The 23,402-nt window shown below is 32.4% G+C and overlaps 12 non-coding genes across 12 annotated transcripts; all 12 read left to right on the top strand.

Moving 5' to 3' along the window:
• Positions 1-1,253: 1,253 nt before the first annotated feature.
• Positions 1,254-1,325, top strand: Trnad-guc (transfer RNA aspartic acid (anticodon GUC)). Its single transcript has one exon. It is a non-coding gene; the product is annotated as a tRNA-Asp (tRNA).
• Positions 1,326-3,542: 2,217 nt separating this feature from the next.
• On the top strand, positions 3,543-3,614 carry Trnad-guc (transfer RNA aspartic acid (anticodon GUC)). Its single transcript has one exon. It is a non-coding gene; the product is annotated as a tRNA-Asp (tRNA).
• Positions 3,615-5,180: 1,566 nt separating this feature from the next.
• Trnad-guc (transfer RNA aspartic acid (anticodon GUC)) lies at positions 5,181-5,252 on the top strand. Its single transcript has one exon. It is a non-coding gene; the product is annotated as a tRNA-Asp (tRNA).
• Positions 5,253-7,466: 2,214 nt separating this feature from the next.
• Trnad-guc (transfer RNA aspartic acid (anticodon GUC)) lies at positions 7,467-7,538 on the top strand. The gene has a single exon. It is a non-coding gene; the product is annotated as a tRNA-Asp (tRNA).
• A 1,594-nt stretch (positions 7,539-9,132) lies between these two features.
• On the top strand, positions 9,133-9,204 carry Trnad-guc (transfer RNA aspartic acid (anticodon GUC)). Its single transcript has one exon. It is a non-coding gene; the product is annotated as a tRNA-Asp (tRNA).
• A 2,200-nt stretch (positions 9,205-11,404) lies between these two features.
• Trnad-guc (transfer RNA aspartic acid (anticodon GUC)) lies at positions 11,405-11,476 on the top strand. The gene has a single exon. It is a non-coding gene; the product is annotated as a tRNA-Asp (tRNA).
• A 1,526-nt stretch (positions 11,477-13,002) lies between these two features.
• On the top strand, positions 13,003-13,074 carry Trnad-guc (transfer RNA aspartic acid (anticodon GUC)). Its single transcript has one exon. It is a non-coding gene; the product is annotated as a tRNA-Asp (tRNA).
• Positions 13,075-15,281: 2,207 nt separating this feature from the next.
• Trnad-guc (transfer RNA aspartic acid (anticodon GUC)) lies at positions 15,282-15,353 on the top strand. The gene has a single exon. It is a non-coding gene; the product is annotated as a tRNA-Asp (tRNA).
• A 1,563-nt stretch (positions 15,354-16,916) lies between these two features.
• Trnad-guc (transfer RNA aspartic acid (anticodon GUC)) lies at positions 16,917-16,988 on the top strand. The gene has a single exon. It is a non-coding gene; the product is annotated as a tRNA-Asp (tRNA).
• Positions 16,989-19,187: 2,199 nt separating this feature from the next.
• Trnad-guc (transfer RNA aspartic acid (anticodon GUC)) lies at positions 19,188-19,259 on the top strand. Its single transcript has one exon. It is a non-coding gene; the product is annotated as a tRNA-Asp (tRNA).
• A 1,493-nt stretch (positions 19,260-20,752) lies between these two features.
• Trnad-guc (transfer RNA aspartic acid (anticodon GUC)) lies at positions 20,753-20,824 on the top strand. The gene has a single exon. It is a non-coding gene; the product is annotated as a tRNA-Asp (tRNA).
• A 2,296-nt stretch (positions 20,825-23,120) lies between these two features.
• Positions 23,121-23,192, top strand: Trnad-guc (transfer RNA aspartic acid (anticodon GUC)). Its single transcript has one exon. It is a non-coding gene; the product is annotated as a tRNA-Asp (tRNA).
• The last annotated feature ends 210 nt before the right edge of the window (positions 23,193-23,402 follow it).

The following is a 23,402-nucleotide window of genomic DNA, read 5'->3' as shown; positions in this document are numbered from 1 at the left end:
GGGGTTTTTTTTTGGGGGGGGGAGAGGGCTTCTCTTTCGTGCGGAGAATGGTTTTTAGAAATGAATATATGTAATGGGGGTGTTGTGTTGAAAGGTCATATAGCTTTTAAGCAAGCTAATAGTTGGTAAGAATCAAAATGTGATATACTTAAAGCATTTCTCTCTCTCTCTCTCTCTCTCTCTCTCTCTCTCTCTCACACACACACACACACTCTCTCCATCTGTCTGTCTGTCTGACTCTCTCTCTTTCTCTAATTCCAGTTGAAAGCAATGGCCGCTGCTAGCGAGAAATCGATGGTAAGCGACTCTTGCGATAATGCAAATCATTTGCAAATGTTATCAGAAGAGATGGGCTACACTGGAAAACTGGAGAGACTTTTCACTCAGCTTCCAGAGAACACCACAGGCTGTTTTCAAGGGGAGATCTTTCATGACCTGTTTGAAAACTCCTTGTGAGCCAATAATAAGGAGAGAGGGAATACCCCAGGAGAAAAAGTAAATCCCTGGGAACTAAATCATATAGCAGAAACCTAATAAAAGGTCTAAATAAATGGGCACTTGTAAGATACTCTGGACCGTTCATAGGGTGGACTAAAGAAGAACTGAGACAGCTCGATCAGAAAACCAGGAAACTCATGACCATGCACAATTCACTATCCAAAGGGCAATGTTTAATTGCAAATGTTATCGAAAGAGTACAAGAGTACTAGAAACCTAAGGAGACTTGTAATCACTCAGCTTCCAGGGAACAACACCGGCTGTTTTCAAGGAGAGATCTTTGATGGCCTGTTTGAAAGCTCCTTGTAAGCACCCAATAATATTAATAATAATAATAATAATAATAATAATAATAATAATAAAAATAATAATAATAATAATAATAATAAAATAATAATAATAATAATAATAAAAATAATAATAATAATAATAATAATAATAATAATAATAATAATAATAAACCCGATTTAGCGTATGTGCACACTTTTTCATCGCATTTTGTTCAGACACGGCCACAACTCGGTGGCCTCGGGTCAAGCTGCTTAACTGCGATTTACTTCTTTACGTTTAGTAACTTCAAAATCAATTGTGTAGACTTGGTTTTTCAACAGGCGAAATACAACCGCCAACAAGAGTTTATTTTTAGCTCAGAGTAGCAACCTACTTTTTCAATAGAAATATCACTTACTTTAAATGGCACAGTTTTATACTGGCCTTCTTATAAATAAATAGTGTCTCTATTAAATTTCAGGCGCTCCTCGGTAGTATAGTGGTAAGTATCCCCGCCTGTCACGCGGGAGACCGGGGTTCAATTCCCCGCCGGGGAGAAAAGTTCTTTTTTAATTAAGTATTTAGATTTAGACACAAAAATACCACGTAAGACGTACTTTCGACCTCAAATTATCTCCCTTTTTAATAGATAATGGTAAATTGTTTTTAATGCAAATACTTTCAGCATGTTATAATCTATTAAAAATATATAATTCTTAAAAACTATTACAAATCGTCTTTCTATGATCAAAACTGGAAAAGATATTCCAACGTAATGTAATAAAAAAGAAAACCTAAATGAGGCGTGTAAATTAAAAATACAAATGTTTTACATGTGAGATGTGATGTGAAAACGGTTTGTTTTTCATTTTTGTTTTTTTTTTGTGATGTGAAAACGTTGCTTTTTGTCTTTGTTTGTTTTTTTTGTGATGTGAAATCGTTGTTTTTTGTGATGTGAAAACGGTTTTTTGTGATGTGAAAACGTATTTTTTTGTGATGTGAAAACGTGTTTTTTTGTGAGGTGTAAACGGTTCTTTTTTTTGTGATGTGAAAACGGTTCTTTTTTATGTGATGTGAAAACGATTTTTGTTGTTGTTGTTTTTTCATTCGTGCGGAAAATGTTTTTTAGAATTGAATATTAGTTCTCGCGCGAAAGAGCAGGGCACAAAATGTTATGAATAATAGAATAACAATAAGAAAGACTTTCGCTGGCGAGGACTACTATTGACCGTAACCAGTTATACAATCCTTTTGAAATTTTCATCTCTATTTTTCTCGTTGTGTACTGAATATATGTTAATGAAACATATATTAAATATGTTTCTTAATGAATTTTAAAGATTTTCTATTCTTAAAGAATTTTAAAGAAATTTAATCTAAAAATGTTATTTTAAAGTTTTGTTTTAAAAAAATCAGATTTCTCATTATTCAGACCTGTATTACAAAGAGGGGGTTGCAAAAAATGAGTTGTTGTGTGAGGAGAAATACAAACTGAAGCAGAGTTAATATTCAGACCTGTAATAATACAAAGAGGGGTTTGCAAAAATAAATTGTGGTGTGAGGAGAAATACAAACTGATTTAGAGAGAAGGAGAGTTTTAAAATATAAACTTAAAAAGATAAGATACAAATTAGAAAAGCATTTCATTCAAGTAATGAAAATTTTAAACAATAAACAAATAACGGTACAAGATTCCATAACAAATAAAGGTACAAGATTCAATATGCAATTTATTTATCTTCAAAGTGCTATTTTATAAATTTTACAAAGTAAGGTATGAAAATCTAATTTAAATTGAATAAAAAAAATTTATCTTGGATTTATTTCAAGTAATGTACATTTGGTTGCAATTTAAAAACATTATCTTTCATCTAGCAATTAATGATATGGATCTAAAATTTTCGATGATTTTTTTAAATGCAACAAAATGTACATTACATAAAATAAACCCAAGGTAATTTTTTTATTCAATTTAAATTAAATTTTTATACCTTACATTGTAAAATTTATAAAAGTGCACTTTGAAGATAAATAAATTTACACCTGAATGTTGTACCTTTATTTTTAAAGCCCATAGTAAAAACATTTTTTTAACAATTTTCATGCCTTGGATGAAATGCTTTTCTAACTTGTATATAATGTGGGTGTGTTGTGTTGAAAGTTTATATAATTTTTCAGCCAACTCATAGGTGGTCAAAATCAAAATGTGATGCAATTAAGACCTCTCTCTCTCTCTCTCTCTCTCTCTCTCTCTCTCTCTCTCTCTCTCTCTCACTCTCTCTCTCTCTCTCTCTCTCTTTCACAAATTCCAGTGGAGACCAATAGCTGCTGCTAGTGAGAAATCGCCGGTAAGCTACTGTTGCGATAATGCAAATTAATGTGCAAATGTTATCAGAGGAGGTGGAGAGCACTGGAAAACTGGGGAGATTTGTTGTCACTCACTTTCCAGAGAACGATATAAGCAGTTTTTAAGGAGAGATCCCTTATGAACTGTGTGAAAGCTCCTTTGTGAGCCAATAATATTTTGTTTATTTGTAAACTTATTTTGTTCTCAGTTAAGTAAATAGTTCCCGAACTAAATATATATAAAATAGCAAGGAACTCATTTGTGTAAGTCTTGTAGATTTTTATGTGAAATGCAATCGTCCGTAGCAATTTCTTTTCAGTTGCGGCTTGACAAGTACTTTACATCGTAGATATCGTTTACTTTTCATGGCACAGTTTTCAGTCATACTGATTATAAATTAATAGCGTGTCGCGTCGTTCAACACCGCTCCTCGGTAGTATAGTGGTAAGTATCCCCGCCTGTCACGCGGGAGACCGGGGTTCAATTCCCCGCCGGGGAGATTTAACTTTTAATTAAATATTTACGTTTGGGTATAAAAATGCGACGTAAAGCATTTTTTCGACATCAAATTTTCACCCTCTTTATAATAATGGTAAATTATTTTTAATGCAAATATGTTCAGTATGTCAGAATCTTTTAAAAATATATGATTCTTCAAAATTATTACAAATCGCCTTTTTATGATCCAAACTGGAAATGATATTCCAACGTAATGTAATAAAAAGAAAACCAAAATGAGGCGTGTAAATTAAAAACACAAATGTTTTACATGTGAGATGTGATGTGAAAACGAGTGGGGTTTTTTTTTTGGGGGGGGGAGAGGGCTTCTCTTTCGTGCGGAGAATGGTTTTTAGAACTGAATATATGTAATGGGGGTGTTGTGTTGAAAGGTCATATAGCTTTTAAGCAAGCTAATAGTTGGTAAGAATCAAAATGTGATATACTTAAAGCATTTCTCTCTCTCTCTCTCTCTCTCTCTCTCTCTCTCTCTCTCTCTCTCTCACACACACACACACACTCTCTCCATCTGTCTGTCTGTCTGACTCTCTCTCTTTCTCTAATTCCAGTTGAAAGCAATGGCCGCTGCTAGCGAGAAATCGATGGTAAGCGACTCTTGCGATAATGCAAATCATTTGCAAATGTTATCAGAAGAGATGGGCTACACTGGAAAACTGGAGAGACTTTTCACTCAGCTTCCAGAGAACACCACAGGCTGTTTTCAAGGGGAGATCTTTCATGACCTGTTTGAAAACTCCTTGTGAGCCAATAATAAGGAGAGAGGGAATACCCCAGGAGAAAAAGTAAATCCCTGGGAACTAAATCATATAGCAGAAACCTAATAAAAGGTCTAAATAAATGGGCACTTGTAAGATACTCTGGACCGTTCATAGGGTGGACTAAAGAAGAACTGAGACAGCTCGATCAGAAAACCAGGAAACTCATGACCATGCACAATTCACTATCCAAAGGGCAATGTTTAATTGCAAATGTTATCGAAAGAGTACAAGAGTACTAGAAACCTAAGGAGACTTGTAATCACTCAGCTTCCAGGGAACAACACCGGCTGTTTTCAAGGAGAGATCTTTGATGGCCTGTTTGAAAGCTCCTTGTAAGCACCCAATAATATTAATAATAATAATAATAATAATAATAATAATAATAATAAAAATAATAATAATAATAATAATAATAAAATAATAATAATAATAATAATAAAAATAATAATAATAATAATAATAATAATAATAATAATAATAATAATAATAATAAACCCGATTTAGCGTATGTGCACACTTTTTCATCGCATTTTGTTCAGACACGGCCACAACTCGGTGGCCTTGGGTCAAGCTGCTTAACTGCGATTTACTTCTTTACGTTTAGTAACTTCAAAATCAATTGTGTAGACTTGGTTTTTCAACAGGCGAAATACAACCGCCAACAAGAGTTTATTTTTAGCTCAGAGTAGCAACCTACTTTTTCAATAGAAATATCACTTACTTTAAATGGCACAGTTTTATACTGGCCTTCTTATAAATAAATAGTGTCTCTATTAAATTTCAGGCGCTCCTCGGTAGTATAGTGGTAAGTATCCCCGCCTGTCACGCGGGAGACCGGGGTTCAATTCCCCGCCGGGGAGAAAAGTTCTTTTTTAATTAAGTATTTAGATTTAGACACAAAAATACCACGTAAGACGTACTTTCGACCTCAAATTATCTCCCTTTTTAATAGATAATGGTAAATTGTTTTTAATGCAAATACTTTCAGCATGTTATAATCTATTAAAAATATATAATTCTTAAAAACTATTACAAATCGTCTTTCTATGATCAAAACTGGAAAAGATATTCCAACGTAATGTAATAAAAAAGAAAACCTAAATGAGGCGTGTAAATTAAAAATACAAATGTTTTACATGTGAGATGTGATGTGAAAACGGTTTGTTTTTCATTTTTGTTTTTTTTTTGTGATGTGAAAACGTTGCTTTTTGTCTTTGTTTGTTTTTTTTGTGATGTGAAATCGTTGTTTTTTGTGATGTGAAAACGGTTTTTTGTGATGTGAAAACGTATTTTTTTGTGATGTGAAAACGTGTTTTTTTGTGAGGTGTAAACGGTTCTTTTTTTTGTGATGTGAAAACGGTTCTTTTTTATGTGATGTGAATGCGATTTTTGTTGTTGTTGTTTTTTTCATTCGTACGGAAAATGGTTTTTAGAATTGAATATTAGTTCTCGCGTGAAAGAGCAGGGCACAAAATGTTATGAATAATAGAATAACAATAAGAAAGACTTTCGCTGGCGAGGACTACTATTGACCGTAACCAGTTATACAATCCTTTTGAAATTTTCATCTCTATTTTTCTCGTTGTGTACTGAATATATGTTAATGAAACATATATTAAATATGTTTCTTAATTAATTTTAAAGATTTTCTATTCTTAAAGAATTTTAAAGAAATTTAATCTAAAAATGTTATTTTAAAGTTTTGTTTTAAAAAAATCAGATTTCTCATTATTCAGACCTGTATTACAAAGAGGGGGTTGCAAAAAATGAGTTGTTGTGTGAGGAGAAATACAAACTGAAGCAGAGTTAATATTCAGACCTGTAATAATACAAAGAGGGGTTTGCAAAAATAAATTGTGGTGTGAGGAGAAATACAAACTGATTTAGAGAGAAGGAGAGTTTTAAAATATAAACTTAAAAAGATAAGATACAAATTAGAAAAGCATTTCATTCAAGTAATGAAAATTTTAAACAATAAACAAATAACGGTACAAGATTCCATAACAAATAAAGGTACAAGATTCAATATGCAATTTATTTATCTTCAAAGTGCTATTTTATAAATTTTACAAAGTAAGGTATGAAAATCTAATTTAAATTGAATAAAAAAAATTTATCTTGGATTTATTTCAAGTAATGTACATTTGGTTGCAATTTAAAAACATTATCTTTCATCTAGCAATTAATGATATGGATCTAAAATTTTCGATGATTTTTTTAAATGCAACAAAATGTACATTACATAAAATAAACCCAAGGTAATTTTTTTATTCAATTTAAATTAAATTTTTATACCTTACATTGTAAAATTTATAAAAGTGCACTTTGAAGATAAATAAATTTACACCTGAATGTTGTACCTTTATTTTTAAAGCCCATAGTAAAAACATTTTTTTAACAATTTTCATGCCTTGGATGAAATGCTTTTCTAACTTGTATATAATGTGGGTGTGTTGTGTTGAAAGTTTATATAATTTTTCAGCCAACTCATAGGTGGTCAAAATCAAAATGTGATGCAATTAAGACCTCTCTCTCTCTCTCTCACTCTCTCTCTCTCTCTCTCTCACTCTCTCTCTCTCTCTCTCTCTCTCTCTCTTTCACAAATTCCAGTGGAGACCAATAGCTGCTGCTAGTGAGAAATCGCCGGTAAGCTACTGTTGCGATAATGCAAATTAATGTGCAAATGTTATCAGAGGAGGTGGAGAGCACTGGAAAACTGGGGAGATTTGTTGTCACTCACTTTCCAGAGAACGATATAAGCAGTTTTTAAGGAGAGATCCCTTATGAACTGTGTGAAAGCTCCTTTGTGAGCCAATAATATTTTTTTTTTATTTGTAAACTTATTTTGTTCTCAGTTAAGTAAATATTTCCCGAACTAAATATATATAAAATAGCAAGGAACTCATTTGTGTAAGTCTTGTAGATTTTTATGTGAAATGCAATCGTCCGTAGCAATTTCTTTTCAGTTGCGGCTTGACAAGTACTTTACATCGTAGATATCGTTTACTTTTCATGGCACAGTTTTCAGTCATACTGATTATAAATTAATAGCGTGTCGCGTCGTTCAACACCGCTCCTCGGTAGTATAGTGGTAAGTATCCCCGCCTGTCACGCGGGAGACCGGGGTTCAATTCCCCGCCGGGGAGATTTAACTTTTAATTAAATATTTACGTTTGGGTATAAAAATGCGACGTAAAGCATTTTTTCGACATCAAATTTTCACCCTCTTTATAATAATGGTAAATTATTTTTAATGCAAATATGTTCAGTATGTCAGAATCTTTTAAAAATATATGATTCTTCAAAATTATTACAAATCGCCTTTTTATGATCCAAACTGGAAATGATATTCCAACGTAATGTAATAAAAAGAAAACCAAAATGAGGCGTGTAAATTAAAAACACAAATGTTTTACATGTGAGATGTGATGTGAAAACGAGTGGGGTTTTTTTTTTGGGGGGGGGAGAGGGCTTCTCTTTCGTGCGGAGAATGGTTTTTAGAACTGAATATATGTAATGGGGGTGTTGTGTTGAAAGGTCATATAGCTTTTAAGCAAGCTAATAGTTGGTAAGAATCAAAATGTGATATACTTAAAGCATTTCTCTCTCTCTCTCTCTCTCTCTCTCTCTCTCTCTCTCTCTCTCTCTCTCTCACACACACACACACTCTCTCTCCATCTGTCTGTCTGTCTGACTCTCTCTCTTTCTCTAATTCCAGTTGAAAGCAATGGCCGCTGCTAGCGAGAAATCGATGGTAAGCGACTCTTGCGATAATGCAAATCATTTGCAAATGTTATCAGAAGAGATGGGCTACACTGGAAAACTGGAGAGACTTTTCACTCAGCTTCCAGAGAACACCAAAGGCTGTTTTCAAGGGGAGATCTTTCATGACCTGTTTGAAAACTCCTTGTGAGCCAATAATAAGGAGAGAGGGAATACCCCAGGAGAAAAAGTAAATCCCTGGGAACTAAATCATATAGCAGAAACCTAATAAAAGGTCTAAATAAATGGGCACTTGTAAGATACTCTGGACCGTTCATAGGGTGGACTAAAGAAGAACTGAGACAGCTCGATCAGAAAACCAGGAAACTCATGACCATGCACAATTCACTATCCAAAGGGCAATGTTTAATTGCAAATGTTATCGAAAGAGTACAAGAGTACTAGAAACCTAAGGAGACTTGTAATCACTCAGCTTCCAGGGAACAACACCGGCTGTTTTCAAGGAGAGATCTTTGATGGCCTGTTTGAAAGCTCCTTGTAAGCACCCAATAATATTAATAATAATAATAATAATAATAATAATAATAATAATAATAAAAATAATAATAATAATAATAATAATAATAATAAAATAATAATAATAATAATAATAATAAAAATAATAATAATAATAATAATAATAATAATAATAATAATAATAATAATAATAATAATAATAATAAACCCGATTTAGCGTATGTGCACACTTTTTCATCGCATTTTGTTCAGACACGGCCACAACTCGGTGGCCTCGGGTCAAGCTGCTTAACTGCGATTTACTTCTTTACGTTTAGTAACTTCAAAATCAATTGTGTAGACTTGGTTTTTCAACAGGCGAAATACAACCGCCAACAAGAGTTTATTTTTAGCTCAGAGTAGCAACCTACTTTTTCAATAGAAATATCACTTACTTTAAATGGCACAGTTTTATACTGGCCTTCTTATAAATAAATAGTGTCTCTATTAAATTTCAGGCGCTCCTCGGTAGTATAGTGGTAAGTATCCCCGCCTGTCACGCGGGAGACCGGGGTTCAATTCCCCGCCGGGGAGAAAAGTTCTTTTTTAATTAAGTATTTAGATTTAGACACAAAAATACCACGTAAGACGTACTTTCGACCTCAAATTATCTCCCTTTTTAATAGATAATGGTAAATTGTTTTTAATGCAAATACTTTCAGCATGTTATAATCTATTAAAAATATATAATTCTTAAAAACTATTACAAATCGTCTTTCTATGATCAAAACTGGAAAAGATATTCCAACGTAATGTATTAAAAAAGAATACCTAAATGAGGCGTGTAAATTAAAAATACAAATGTTTTACATGTGAGATGTGATGTGAAAACGGTTTGTTTTTCATTTTTGTTTTTTTTTTGTGATGTGAAAACGTTGCTTTTTGTCTTTGTTTGTTTTTTTTGTGATGTGAAATCGTTGTTTTTTGTGATGTGAAAACGGTTTTTTGTGATGTGAAAACGTATTTTTTTGTGATGTGAAAACGTGTTTTTTTGTGAGGTGTAAACGGTTCTTTTTTTTGTGATGTGAAAACGGTTCTTTTTTATATGATGTGAAAACGATTTTTGTTGTTGTTGTTTTTTCATTCGTGCGGAAAATGTTTTTAGAATTGAATATTAGTTCTCGCGTGAAAGAGCAGGGCACAAAATGTTATGAATAATAGAATAACAATAAGAAAGACTTTCGCTGGCGAGGACTACTATTGACCGTAACCAGTTATACAATCCTTTTGAAATTTTCATCTCTATTTTTCTCGCTGTGTACTGAATATATGTTAATGAAACATATATTAAATATGTTTCTTAATGAATTTTAAAGATTTTCTATTCTTAAAGAATTTTAAAGAAATTTAATCTAAAAATGTTATTTTAAAGTTTTGTTTTAAAAAAATCAGATTTCTCATTATTCAGACCTGTATTACAAAGAGGGGGTTGCAAAAAATGAGTTGTTGTGTGAGGAGAAATACAAACTGAAGCAGAGTTAATATTCAGACCTGTAATAATACAAAGAGGGGTTTGCAAAAATAAATTGTGGTGTGAGGAGAAATACAAACTGATTTAGAGAGAAGGAGAGTTTTAAAATATAAACTTAAAAAGATAAGATACAAATTAGAAAAGCATTTCATTCAAGTAATGAAAATTTTAAACAATAAACAAATAACGGTACAAGATTCCATAACAAATAAAGGTACAAGATTCAATATGCAATTTATTTATCTTCAAAGTGCTATTTTATAAATTTTACAAAGTAAGGTATGAAAATCTAATTTAAATTGAATAAAAAAAATTTATCTTGGATTTATTTCAAGTAATGTACATTTGGTTGCAATTTAAAAACATTATCTTTCATCTAGCAATTAATGATATGGATCTAAAATTTTCGATGATTTTTTTAAATGCAACAAAATGTACATTACATAAAATAAACCCAAGGTAATTTTTTTATTCAATTTAAATTAAATTTTTATACCTTACATTGTAAAATTTATAAAAGTGCACTTTGAAGATAAATAAATTTACACCTGAATGTTGTACCTTTATTTTTAAAGCCCATAGTAAAAACATTTTTTTAACAATTTTCATGCCTTGGATGAAATGCTTTTCTAACTTGTATATAATGTGGGTGTGTTGTGTTGAAAGTTTATATAATTTTTCAGCCAACTCATAGGTGGTCAAAATCAAAATGTGATGCAATTAAGACCTCTCTCTCTCTCTCTCTCACTCTCTCTCTCTCTCTCTCACTCTCTCTCTCTCTCTCTTTCACAAATTCCAGTGGAGACCAATAGCTGCTGCTAGTGAGAAATCGCCGGTAAGCTACTGTTGCGATAATGCAAATTAATGTGCAAATGTTATCAGAGGAGGTGGAGAGCACTGGAAAACTGGGGAGATTTGTTGTCACTCACTTTCCAGAGAACGATATAAGCAGTTTTTAAGGAGAGATCCCTTATGAACTGTGTGAAAGCTCCTTTGTGAGCCAATAATTTTTTTTTTTTATTTGTAAACTTATTTTGTTCTCAGTTAAGTAAATATTTCCCGAACTAAATATATATAAAATAGCAAGGAACTCATTTGTGTAAGTCTTGTAGATTTTTATGTGAAATGCAATCGTCCGTAGCAATTTCTTTTCAGTTGCGGCTTGACAAGTACTTTACATCGTAGATATCGTTTACTTTTCATGGCACAGTTTTCAGTCATACTGATTATAAATTAATAGCGTGTCGCGTCGTTCAACACCGCTCCTCGGTAGTATAGTGGTAAGTATCCCCGCCTGTCACGCGGGAGACCGGGGTTCAATTCCCCGCCGGGGAGATTTAACTTTTAATTAAATATTTACGTTTGGGTATAAAAATGCGACGTAAAGCATTTTTTCGACATCAAACTTTCACCCTCTTTATAATAATGGTAAATTATTTTTAATGCAAATATGTTCAGTATGTCAGAATCTTTTAAAAATATATGATTCTTCAAAATTATTACAAATCGCCTTTTTATGATCCAAACTGGAAATGATATTCCAACGTAATGTAATAAAAAGAAAACCAAAATGAGGCGTGTAAATTAAAAACACAAATGTTTTACATGTGAGATGTGATGTGAAAACGAGTGGGGTTTTTTTTTTGGGGGGAGAGGGCTTCTCTTTCGTGCGGAGAATGGTTTTTAGAACTGAATATATGTAATGGGGGTGTTGTGTTGAAAGGTCATATAGCTTTTAAGCAAGCTAATAGTTGGTAAGAATCAAAATGTGATATACTTAAAGCATTTCTCTCTCTCTCTCTCTCTCTCTCTCTCTCTCACACACACACACACACACTCTCCATCTGTCTGTCTGTCTGACTCTCTCTCTTTCTCTAATTCCAGTTGAAAGCAATGGCCGCTGCTAGCGAGAAATCGATGGTAAGCGACTCTTGCGATAATGCAAATCATTTGCAAATGTTATCAGAAGAGATGGGCTACACTGGAAAACTGGAGAGACTTTTCACTCAGCTTCCAGAGAACACCACAGGCTGTTTTCAAGGGGAGATCTTTCATGACCTGTTTGAAAACTCCTTGTGAGCCAATAATAAGGAGAGAGGGAATACCCCAGGAGAAAAAGTAAATCCCTGGGAACTAAATCATATAGCAGAAACCTAATAAAAGGTCTAAATAAATGGGCACTTGTAAGATACTCTGGACCGTTCATAGGGTGGACTAAAGAAGAACTGAGACAGCTCGATCAGAAAACCAGGAAACTCATGACCATGCACAATTCACTATCCAAAGGGCAATGTTTAATTGCAAATGTTATCGAAAGAGTACAAGAGTACTAGAAACCTAAGGAGACTTGTAATCACTCAGCTTCCAGGGAACAACACCGGCTGTTTTCAAGGAGAGATCTTTGATGGCCTGTTTGAAAGCTCCTTGTAAGCACCCAATAATATTAATAATAATAATAATAATAATAATAATAATAATAATAATAAAAATAATAATAATAATAATAATAATAATAAAATAATAATAATAATAATAATAATAATAATAATAATAATAATAATAATAAACCCGATTTAGCGTATGTGCACACTTTTTCATCGCATTTTGTTCAGACACGGCCACAACTCGGTGGCCTCGGGTCAAGCTGCTTAACTGCGATTTACTTCTTTACGTTTAGTAACTTCAAAATCAATTGTGTAGACTTGGTTTTTCAACAGGCGAAATACAACCGCCAACAAGAGTTTATTTTTAGCTCAGAGTAGCAACCTACTTTTTCAATAGAAATATCACTTACTTTAAATGGCACAGTTTTATACTGGCCTTCTTATAAATAAATAGTGTCTCTATTAAATTTCAGGCGCTCCTCGGTAGTATAGTGGTAAGTATCCCCGCCTGTCACGCGGGAGACCGGGGTTCAATTCCCCGCCGGGGAGAAAAGTTCTTTTTTAATTAAGTATTTAGATTTAGACACAAAAATACCACGTAAGACGTACTTTCGACCTCAAATTATCTCCCTTTTTAATAGATAATGGTAAATTGTTTTTAATGCAAATACTTTCAGCATGTTATAATCTATTAAAAATATATAATTCTTAAAAACTATTACAAATCGTCTTTCTATGATCAAAACTGGAAAAGATATTCCAACGTAATGTAATAAAAAAGAAAACCTAAATGAGGCGTGTAAATTAAAAATACAAATGTTTTACATGTGAGATGTGATGTGAAAACGGTTTGTTTTTCATTTTTGTTTTTTTTTGTGATGTGAAAACGTTGCTTTTTGTCTTTGTTTGTTTTTTTTGTGATGTGAAATCGTTGTTTTTTGTGATGTGAAAACGGTTTTTTGTGATGTGAAAACGTATTTTTTTGTGATGTGAAAACGTGTTTTTTTGTGAGGTGTAAACGGTTCTTTTTTTTGTGATGTGAAAACGGTTCTTTTTTATATGATGTGAAAACGATTTTTGTTGTTGTTGTTTTTTCATTCGTGCGGAAAATGTTTTTAGAATTGAATATTAGTTCTCGCGTGAAAGAGCAGGGCACAAAATGTTATGAATAATAGAATAACAATAAGAAAGACTTTCGCTGGCGAGGACTACTATTGACCGTAACCAGTTATACAATCCTTTTGAAATTTTCATCTCTATTTTTCTCGCTGTGTACTGAATATATGTTAATGAAACATATATTAAATATGTTTCTTAATGAATTTTAAAGATTTTCTATTCTTAAAGAATTTTAAAGAAATTTAATCTAAAAATGTTATTTTAAAGTTTTGTTTTAAAAAAATCAGATTTCTCATTATTCAGACCTGTATTACAAAGAGGGGGTTGCAAAAAATGAGTTGTTGTGTGAGGAGAAATACAAACTGAAGCAGAGTTAATATTCAGACCTGTAATAATACAAAGAGGGGTTTGCAAAAATAAATTGTGGTGTGAGGAGAAATACAAACTGATTTAGAGAGAAGGAGAGTTTTAAAATATAAACTTAAAAAGATAAGATACAAATTAGAAAAGCATTTCATTCAAGTAATGAAAATTTTAAACAATAAACAAATAACGGTACAAGATTCCATAACAAATAAAGGTACAAGATTCAATATGCAATTTATTTATCTTCAAAGTGCTATTTTATAAATTTTACAAAGTAAGGTATGAAAATCTAATTTAAATTGAATAAAAAAAATTTATCTTGGATTTATTTCAAGTAATGTACATTTGGTTGCAATTTAAAAACATTATCTTTCATCTAGCAATTAATGATATGGATCTAAAATTTTCGATGATTTTTTTAAATGCAACAAAATGTACATTACATAAAATAAACCCAAGGTAATTTTTTTATTCAATTTAAATTAAATTTTTATACCTTACATTGTAAAATTTATAAAAGTGCACTTTGAAGATAAATAAATTTACACCTGAATGTTGTACCTTTATTTTTAAAGCCCATAGTAAAAACATTTTTTTAACAATTTTCATGCCTTGGATGAAATGCTTTTCTAACTTGTATATAATGTGGGTGTGTTGTGTTGAAAGTTTATATAATTTTTCAGCCAACTCATAGGTGGTCAAAATCAAAATGTGATGCAATTAAGACCTCTCTCTCTCTCTCTCACTCTCTCTCTCTCTCTCTCTCACTCTCTCTCTCTCTCTCTCTCTCTCTTTCACAAATTCCAGTGGAGACCAATAGCTGCTGCTAGTGAGAAATCGCCGGTAAGCTACTGTTGCGATAATGCAAATTAATGTGCAAATGTTATCAGAGGAGGTGGAGAGCACTGGAAAACTGGGGAGATTTGTTGTCACTCACTTTCCAGAGAACGATATAAGCAGTTTTTAAGGAGAGATCCCTTATGAACTGTGTGAAAGCTCCTTTGTGAGCCAATAATTTTTTTTTTTTATTTGTAAACTTATTTTGTTCTCAGTTAAGTAAATATTTCCCGAACTAAATATATATAAAATAGCAAGGAACTCATTTGTGTAAGTCTTGTAGATTTTTATGTGAAATGCAATCGTCCGTAGCAATTTCTTTTCAGTTGCGGCTTGACAAGTACTTTACATCGTAGATATCGTTTACTTTTCATGGCACAGTTTTCAGTCATACTGATTATAAATTAATAGCGTGTCGCGTCGTTCAACACCGCTCCTCGGTAGTATAGTGGTAAGTATCCCCGCCTGTCACGCGGGAGACCGGGGTTCAATTCCCCGCCGGGGAGATTTAACTTTTAATTAAATATTTACGTTTGGGTATAAAAATGCGACGTAAAGCATTTTTTCGACATCAAATTTTCACCCTCTTTATAATAATGGTAAATTATTTTTAATGCAAATATGTTCAGTATGTCAGAATCTTTTAAAAATATATGATTCTTCAAAATTATTACAAATCGCCTTTTTATGATCCAAACTGGAAATGATATTCCAACGTAATGTAATAAAAAGAAAACCAAAATGAGGCGTGTAAATTAAAAACACAAATGTTTTACATGTGAGATGTGATGTGAAAACGAGTGGGGTTTTTTTTGGGGGGGGAGAGGGCTTCTCTTTCGTGCGGAGAATGGTTTTTAGAACTGAATATATGTAATGGGGGTGTTGTGTTGAAAGGTCATATAGCTTTTAAGCAAGCTAATAGTTGGTAAGAATCAAAATGTGATATACTTAAAGCATTTCTCTCTCTCTCTCTCTCTCTCTCTCTCTCTCTCTCTCTCTCTCTCTCACACACACACACACACTCTCTCCATCTGTCTGTCTGTCTGACTCTCTCTCTTTCTCTAATTCCAGTTGAAAGCAATGGCCGCTGCTAGCGAGAAATCGATGGTAAGCGACTCTTGCGATAATGCAAATCATTTGCAAATGTTATCAGAAGAGATGGGCTACACTGGAAAACTGGAGAGACTTTTCACTCAGCTTCCAGAGAACACCACAGGCTGTTTTCAAGGGGAGATCTTTCATGACCTGTTTGAAAACTCCTTGTGAGCCAATAATAAGGAGAGAGGGAATACCCCAGGAGAAAAAGTAAATCCCTGGGAACTAAATCATATAGCAGAAACCTAATAAAAGGTCTAAATAAATGGGCACTTGTAAGATACTCTGGACCGTTCATAGGGTGGACTAAAGAAGAACTGAGACAGCTCGATCAGAAAACCAGGAAACTCATGACCATGCACAATTCACTATCCAAAGGGCAATGTTTAATTGCAAATGTTATCGAAAGAGTACAAGAGTACTAGAAACCTAAGGAGACTTGTAATCACTCAGCTTCCAGGGAACAACACCGGCTGTTTTCAAGGAGAGATCTTTGATGGCCTGTTTGAAAGCTCCTTGTAAGCACCCAATAATATTAATAATAATAATAATAATAATAATAATAATAATAATAAAAATAATAATAATAATAATAATAATAATAAAATAATAATAATAATAATAATAATAATAATAATAATAATAATAATAATAATAATAATAATAATAATAATAATAAACCCGATTTAGCGTATGTGCACACTTTTTCATCGCATTTTGTTCAGACACGGCCACAACTCGGTGGCCTCGGGTCAAGCTGCTTAACTGCGATTTACTTCTTTACGTTTAGTAACTTCAAAATCAATTGTGTAGACTTGGTTTTTCAACAGGCGAAATACAACCGCCAACAAGAGTTTATTTTTAGCTCAGAGTAGCAACCTACTTTTTCAATAGAAATATCACTTACTTTAAATGGCACAGTTTTATACTGGCCTTCTTATAAATAAATAGTGTCTCTATTAAATTTCAGGCGCTCCTCGGTAGTATAGTGGTAAGTATCCCCGCCTGTCACGCGGGAGACCGGGGTTCAATTCCCCGCCGGGGAGAAAAGTTCTTTTTTAATTAAGTATTTAGATTTAGACACAAAAATACCACGTAAGACGTACTTTCGACCTCAAATTATCTCCCTTTTTAATAGATAATGGTAAATTGTTTTTAATGCAAATACTTTCAGCATGTTATAATCTATTAAAAATATATAATTCTTAAAAACTATTACAAATCGTCTTTCTATGATCAAAACTGGAAAAGATATTCCAACGTAATGTAATAAAAAAGAAAACCTAAATGAGGCGTGTAAATTAAAAATACAAATGTTTTACATGTGAGATGTGATGTGAAAACGGTTTGTTTTTCATTTTTGTTTTTTTTTTGTGATGTGAAAACGTTGCTTTTTGTCTTTGTTTGTTTTTTTTGTGATGTGAAATCGTTGTTTTTTGTGATGTGAAAACGGTTTTTTGTGATGTGAAAACGTATTTTTTTGTGATGTGAAAACGTGTTTTTTTGTGAGGTGTAAACGGTTCTTTTTTTTGTGATGTGAAAACGGTTCTTTTTTATTTGATGTGAAAACGATTTTTGTTGTTGTTGTTTTTTTCATTCGTGCGGAAAATGTTTTTAGAATTGAATATTAGTTCTCGCGTGAAAGAGCAGGGCACAAAATGTTATGAATAATAGAATAACAATAAGAAAGACTTTCGCTGGCGAGGACTACTATTGACCGTAACCAGTTATACAATCCTTTTGAAATTTTCATCTCTATTTTTCTCGTTGTGTACTGAATATATGTTAATGAAACATATATTAAATATGTTTCTTAATTAATTTTAAAGATTTTCTATTCTTAAAGAATTTTAAAGAAATTTAATCTAAAAATGTTATTTTAAAGTTTTGTTTTAAAAAAATCAGATTTCTCATTATTCAGACCTGTATTACAAAGAGGGGGTTGCAAAAAATGAGTTGTTGTGTGAGGAGAAATACAAACTGAAGCAGAGTTAATATTCAGACCTGTAATAATACAAAGAGGGGTTTGCAAAAATAAATTGTGGTGTGAGGAGAAATACAAACTGATTTAGAGAGAAGGAGAGTTTTAAAATATAAACTTAAAAAGATAAGATACAAATTAGAAAAGCATTTCATTCAAGTAATGAAAATTTTAAACAATAAACAAATAACGGTACAAGATTCCATAACAAATAAAGGTACAAGATTCAATATGCAATTTATTTATCTTCAAAGTGCTATTTTATAAATTTTACAAAGTAAGGTATGAAAATCTAATTTAAATTGAATAAAAAAAATTTATCTTGGATTTATTTCAAGTAATGTACATTTGGTTGCAATTTAAAAACATTATCTTTCATCTAGCAATTAATGATATGGATCTAAAATTTTCGATGATTTTTTTAAATGCAACAAAATGTACATTACATAAAATAAACCCAAGGTAATTTTTTTATTCAATTTAAATTAAATTTGTATACCTTACATTGTAAAATTTATAAAAGTGCACTTTGAAGATAAATAAATTTACACCTGAATGTTGTACCTTTATTTTTAAAGCCCATAGTAAAAACATTTTTTTAACAATTTTCATGCCTTGGATGAAATGCTTTTCTAACTTGTATATAATGTGGGTGTGTTGTGTTGAAAGTTTATATAATTTTTCAGCCAACTCATAGGTGGTCAAAATCAAAATGTGATGCAATTAAGACCTCTCTCTCTCTCTCTCACTCTCTCTCTCTCACTCTCTCTCTCTCTCTCTCTCTCTTTCACAAATTCCAGTGGAGACCAATAGCTGCTGCTAGTGAGAAATCGCCGGTAAGCTACTGTTGCGATAATGCAAATTAATGTGCAAATGTTATCAGAGGAGGTGGAGAGCACTGGAAAACTGGGGAGATTTGTTGTCACTCACTTTCCAGAGAACGATATAAGCAGTTTTTAAGGAGAGATCCCTTATGAACTGTGTGAAAGCTCCTTTGTGAGCCAATAATATTTTTTTTTTATTTGTAAACTTATTTTGTTCTCAGTTAAGTAAATATTTCCCGAACTAAATATATATAAAATAGCAAGGAACTCATTTGTGTAAGTCTTGTAGATTTTTATGTGAAATGCAATCGTCCGTAGCAATTTCTTTTCAGTTGCGGCTTGACAAGTACTTTACATCGTAGATATCGTTTACTTTTCATGGCACAGTTTTCAGTCATACTGATTATAAATTAATAGCGTGTCGCGTCGTTCAACACCGCTCCTCGGTAGTATAGTGGTAAGTATCCCCGCCTGTCACGCGGGAGACCGGGGTTCAATTCCCCGCCGGGGAGAATTAACTTTTAATTAAATATTTACGTTTGGGTATAAAAATGCGACGTAAAGCATTTTTTCGACATCAAATTTTCACCCTCTTTATAATAATGGTAAATTATTTTTAATGCAAATATGTTCAGTATGTCAGAATCTTTTAAAAATATATGATTCTTCAAAATTATTACAAATCGCCTTTTTATGATCCAAACTGGAAATGATATTCCAACGTAATGTAATAAAAAGAAAACCAAAATGAGGCGTGTAAATTAAAAACACAAATGTTTTACATGTGAGATGTGATGTGAAAACGGGTGGGTTTTTTTTTGGGGGGGGGTCTCTTTCGTGCGGAGAATGGGTTTTAGAACTGAATATATGTAATGGGGGTTTTGTGTTGAAAGGTCATATAGCTTTTAAGCAAGCTAATAGTTGGTAAGAATCAAAATGTGATATACTTAAAGCATTTCTCTCTCTCTCTCTCTCTCTCTCTCTCTCTCTCTCTCTCTCTCTCTCTCTCTCTCTCTCTCTCACACACACTCACACACACACACACACACACACACTCTCTCCATCTGTCTGTCTGTCTGACTCTCTCTTTTTCTCTAATTCCAGTTGAGAGCAATGGCCGCTGCTAGCGAGAAATCGATGGTAAGCGACTGTTGCGATAATGCAAATAATTTGCAAATATTATCAGAAGATGGGCTACACTGGAGAACTGGAGAGACTTTTCACTCAGCTTTCAGAGAACACCACAGGCTGTTTTCAAGGGGAGATCTTTCATGACCTTTTTGAAAACTCCTTGTGAGCCAATAATAAGGAGAGAGAGAATACCCCAGGAGAAAAAGTAAATCCCTGGGAACTAAATCATATAGCAGAAACCTAATAAAACGTCTAAATAAATGGGCACTTGTAAGATACTCTGGACCGTTCATAGAGTGGACTAAAGAAGAACTGAGACAGCTCGATCAGAAAACAAGGAAACTCATGACCATGCACAATGCACTATCCAAAGGGCAATGTTTAATTGCAAATGTTATCGAAAGAGTACAAGAGTACTAGAAACCTAAGGAGACTTGTAATCACTCAGCTTCCAGGGAACAACACCGGCTGTTTTCAAGGAGAGATCTTTGATGGCCTGTTTGAAAGCTCCTTGTAAGCACCCAATTATTATTATAATAATAATAATAATAATAATAATAATAATAATAATAATAATAAACCCGATTTAGCGTATGTGCACACTTTTTCATCGCATTTTGTTCAGACACGGCCACAACTCGGTGGCCTCGGGTCAAGCTGCTTAACTGCGATTTACTTCTTTACGTTTAGTAACTTCAAAATCGATTGTGTAGACTTGGTTTTTCAACAGGCGAAATACAACCGCCAACAAGAGTTTATTTTTAGCTCAGAGTAGCAACCTACTTTTTCAATAGAAATATCACTTACTTTAAATGGCACAGTTTTATACTGGCCTTCTTATAAATAAATAGTGTCTCTATTAAATTTCAGGCGCTCCTCGGTAGTATAGTGGTAAGTATCCCCGCCTGTCACGCGGGAGACCGGGGTTCAATTCCCCGCCGGGGAGAAAAGTTCTTTTTTAATTAAGTATTTAGATTTAGACACAAAAATACCACGTAAGACGTACTTTCGACCTCAAATTATCTCCCTTTTTAATAGATAATGGTAAATTGTTTTTAATGCAAATACTTTCAGCATGTTATAATCTATTAAAAATATATAATTCTTAAAAACTATTACAAATCGTCTTTCTATGATCAAAACTGGAAAAGATATTCCAACGTAATGTAATAAAAAAGAAAACCTAAATGAGGCGTGTAAATTAAAAACACAAATGTTTTACATGTGAGATGTGATGTGAAAACGGTTTGTTTTTCATTTTTTTTTTTTTTTGTGATGTGAAAACGTTGCTATTTGTTTTTGTTTTGTTTTTTTTTGTGATGTGAAAACGTTGTTTTTGTGATGTGAAAACGGTTTTTTTGTGATGTGAAAACGTTGTTTTTTTGTGATGTGAAAACGTTGTTTTTTGTGATGTGAAAACGGTTTTTTGTGATGTGAAAACGTATTTTTTTGTGATGTGGAAACGTGTTTTTTTGTGAGGTGTAAACGGTTCTTTTTTTTGTGATGTGAAAACGGTTCTTTTTTATGTGATGTGAATGCGATTTTTGTTGTTGTTGTTTTTTTCATTCGTACGGAAAATGGTTTTTAGAATTGAATATTAGTTCTCGCGTGAAAGAGCAGGGCACAAAATGTTATGAATAATAGAATAACAATAAGAAAGACTTTCGCTGGCGAGGACTACTATTGACCGTAACCAGTTATACAATCCTTTTGAAATTTTCATCTCTATTTTTCTCGTTGTGTACTGAATATATGTTAATGAAACTTATATTAAATATGTTTCTTAATGAATTTTAAAGATTTTCTATTCTTAAAGAATTTTAAAGAAATTTAATCTAAAAATGTTATTTTACAGTTTTGTTTTAAAAAAATCAGATTTCTCATTATTCAGACCTGTATTACAAAGAGGGGGTTGCAAAAAATGAGTTGTTGTGTGAGGAGAAATACAAACTGAAGCAGAGTTAATATTCAGACCTGTAATAATACAAAGAGGAGTTTGCAAAAATAAATTGTGGTGTGAGGAAAAATATAAACTGAAATAGAGAGAAGGAGAGTGTTAAAATATAAACTTAAAAAGATAAGATACAAATTAGAAAAGCATTTCATTCAAGTAATGAAAATTTTAAACAATAAACAAATAACGGTACAAGATTCGATAACAAATAAAGGTACAAGATTCAATATGTAAGTTATTTATCTTCAAAGTGCTATTTTATAAATTTTACAAAGTAAGGTATGAAAATCTAATTTAAATTGAATAAAAAAAATTTATCTTGTATTTATTTCATGTAATGCACATTTGGTTGCAATTTAAAAACATTATCTTTCATCTAGCAATTAATGATAAAGATATAAAATTTTCGATGATTTTTTTTAAGTGCAACAAAATGTACATTATATAAAATAAACCCAAGGTAATTTTTTTTATTCAATTTAAATTAAATTTGTATACCTTACTTTGTAAAATTTATAAAAGTGCACTTTGAAGATAAATAAATTTACACCTGAATGTTGAACCTTTATTTTTAAAGCCCATAGTAAAAACATTTTTTTTTTACAATTTTCATGCCTTGGATGAAATGCTTTTCTAACTTGTATGTAATGTGGGTGTGTTGTGTTGAAAAGTTATATAATTTTTCAGCCAACTCATAGTTGGTCAAATCAAAATGTGATGCAATTAAGATCTCTCTCTCTCTCGCTCTCTCTCTCTCTCTCTCTCTCTCACTCTCTCACTCTCTCTCTCTCTCTTTCACTCTCTCTGTCTTTTTCACAAATTCCAGTGGAGACAAATAGCTGCTGCTAGTGAGAAATCGCCGGTAAGCTACTGTTGCGATAATGCAAATTAATGTGCAAATGTTATCAGAGGAGGTGGAGAGCACTGGAAAGCTGGGGAGATTTGTTGTCACTCACTTTCCAGAGAACGATATAAGCAGTTTTTAAGGAGAGATCCCTTATGAACTGTGTGAAAGCTCCTTTGTGAGCCAATAATATTTTTTTATTTGTAAACTTATTTTGATCTCAGTTAAGTAAATAGTTCCCGAACTAAATATATATAAAATAGCAAGGAACTCATTTGTGTAAGTCTTGTAGATTTTTTATGTGAAATGCAATCGTCCGTAGCAATTTCTTTTCAGTTGCGGCTTGACAAGTACTTTACATCGTAGATATCATTTACTTTTCATGGCACAGTTTTCAGTCATACTGATTATAAATTAATAGCGTGTCGCGTCGTTCAACACCGCTCCTCGGTAGTATAGTGGTAAGTATCCCCGCCTGTCACGCGGGAGACCGGGGTTCAATTCCCCGCCGGGGAGATTTAACTTTTAATTAAATATTTACGTTTGGATACAGAAATGCGACGTAAAGCATTTTTTCGACATCAAATTTTCACCCTCTTTATAATAATGGTAAATTATTTTTAATGCAAATATGTTCAGTATGTCAGAATCTTTTACAAATATATGATTCTTCAAAATTATTACAAATCGCCTTTTTATGATCCAAACTGGAAATGATATTCCAAC

Source organism: Euprymna scolopes, chromosome 14 (genome assembly GCF_053919585.1).
Source record: "Euprymna scolopes isolate OS-2025 chromosome 14, ASM5391958v1, whole genome shotgun sequence".
Taxonomy (NCBI): domain Eukaryota; kingdom Metazoa; phylum Mollusca; class Cephalopoda; order Sepiida; family Sepiolidae; genus Euprymna; species Euprymna scolopes.
The sequence above is the reverse complement of the archived record's forward strand: the minus strand, read 5'-3'. Positions and strand labels throughout refer to the sequence as shown.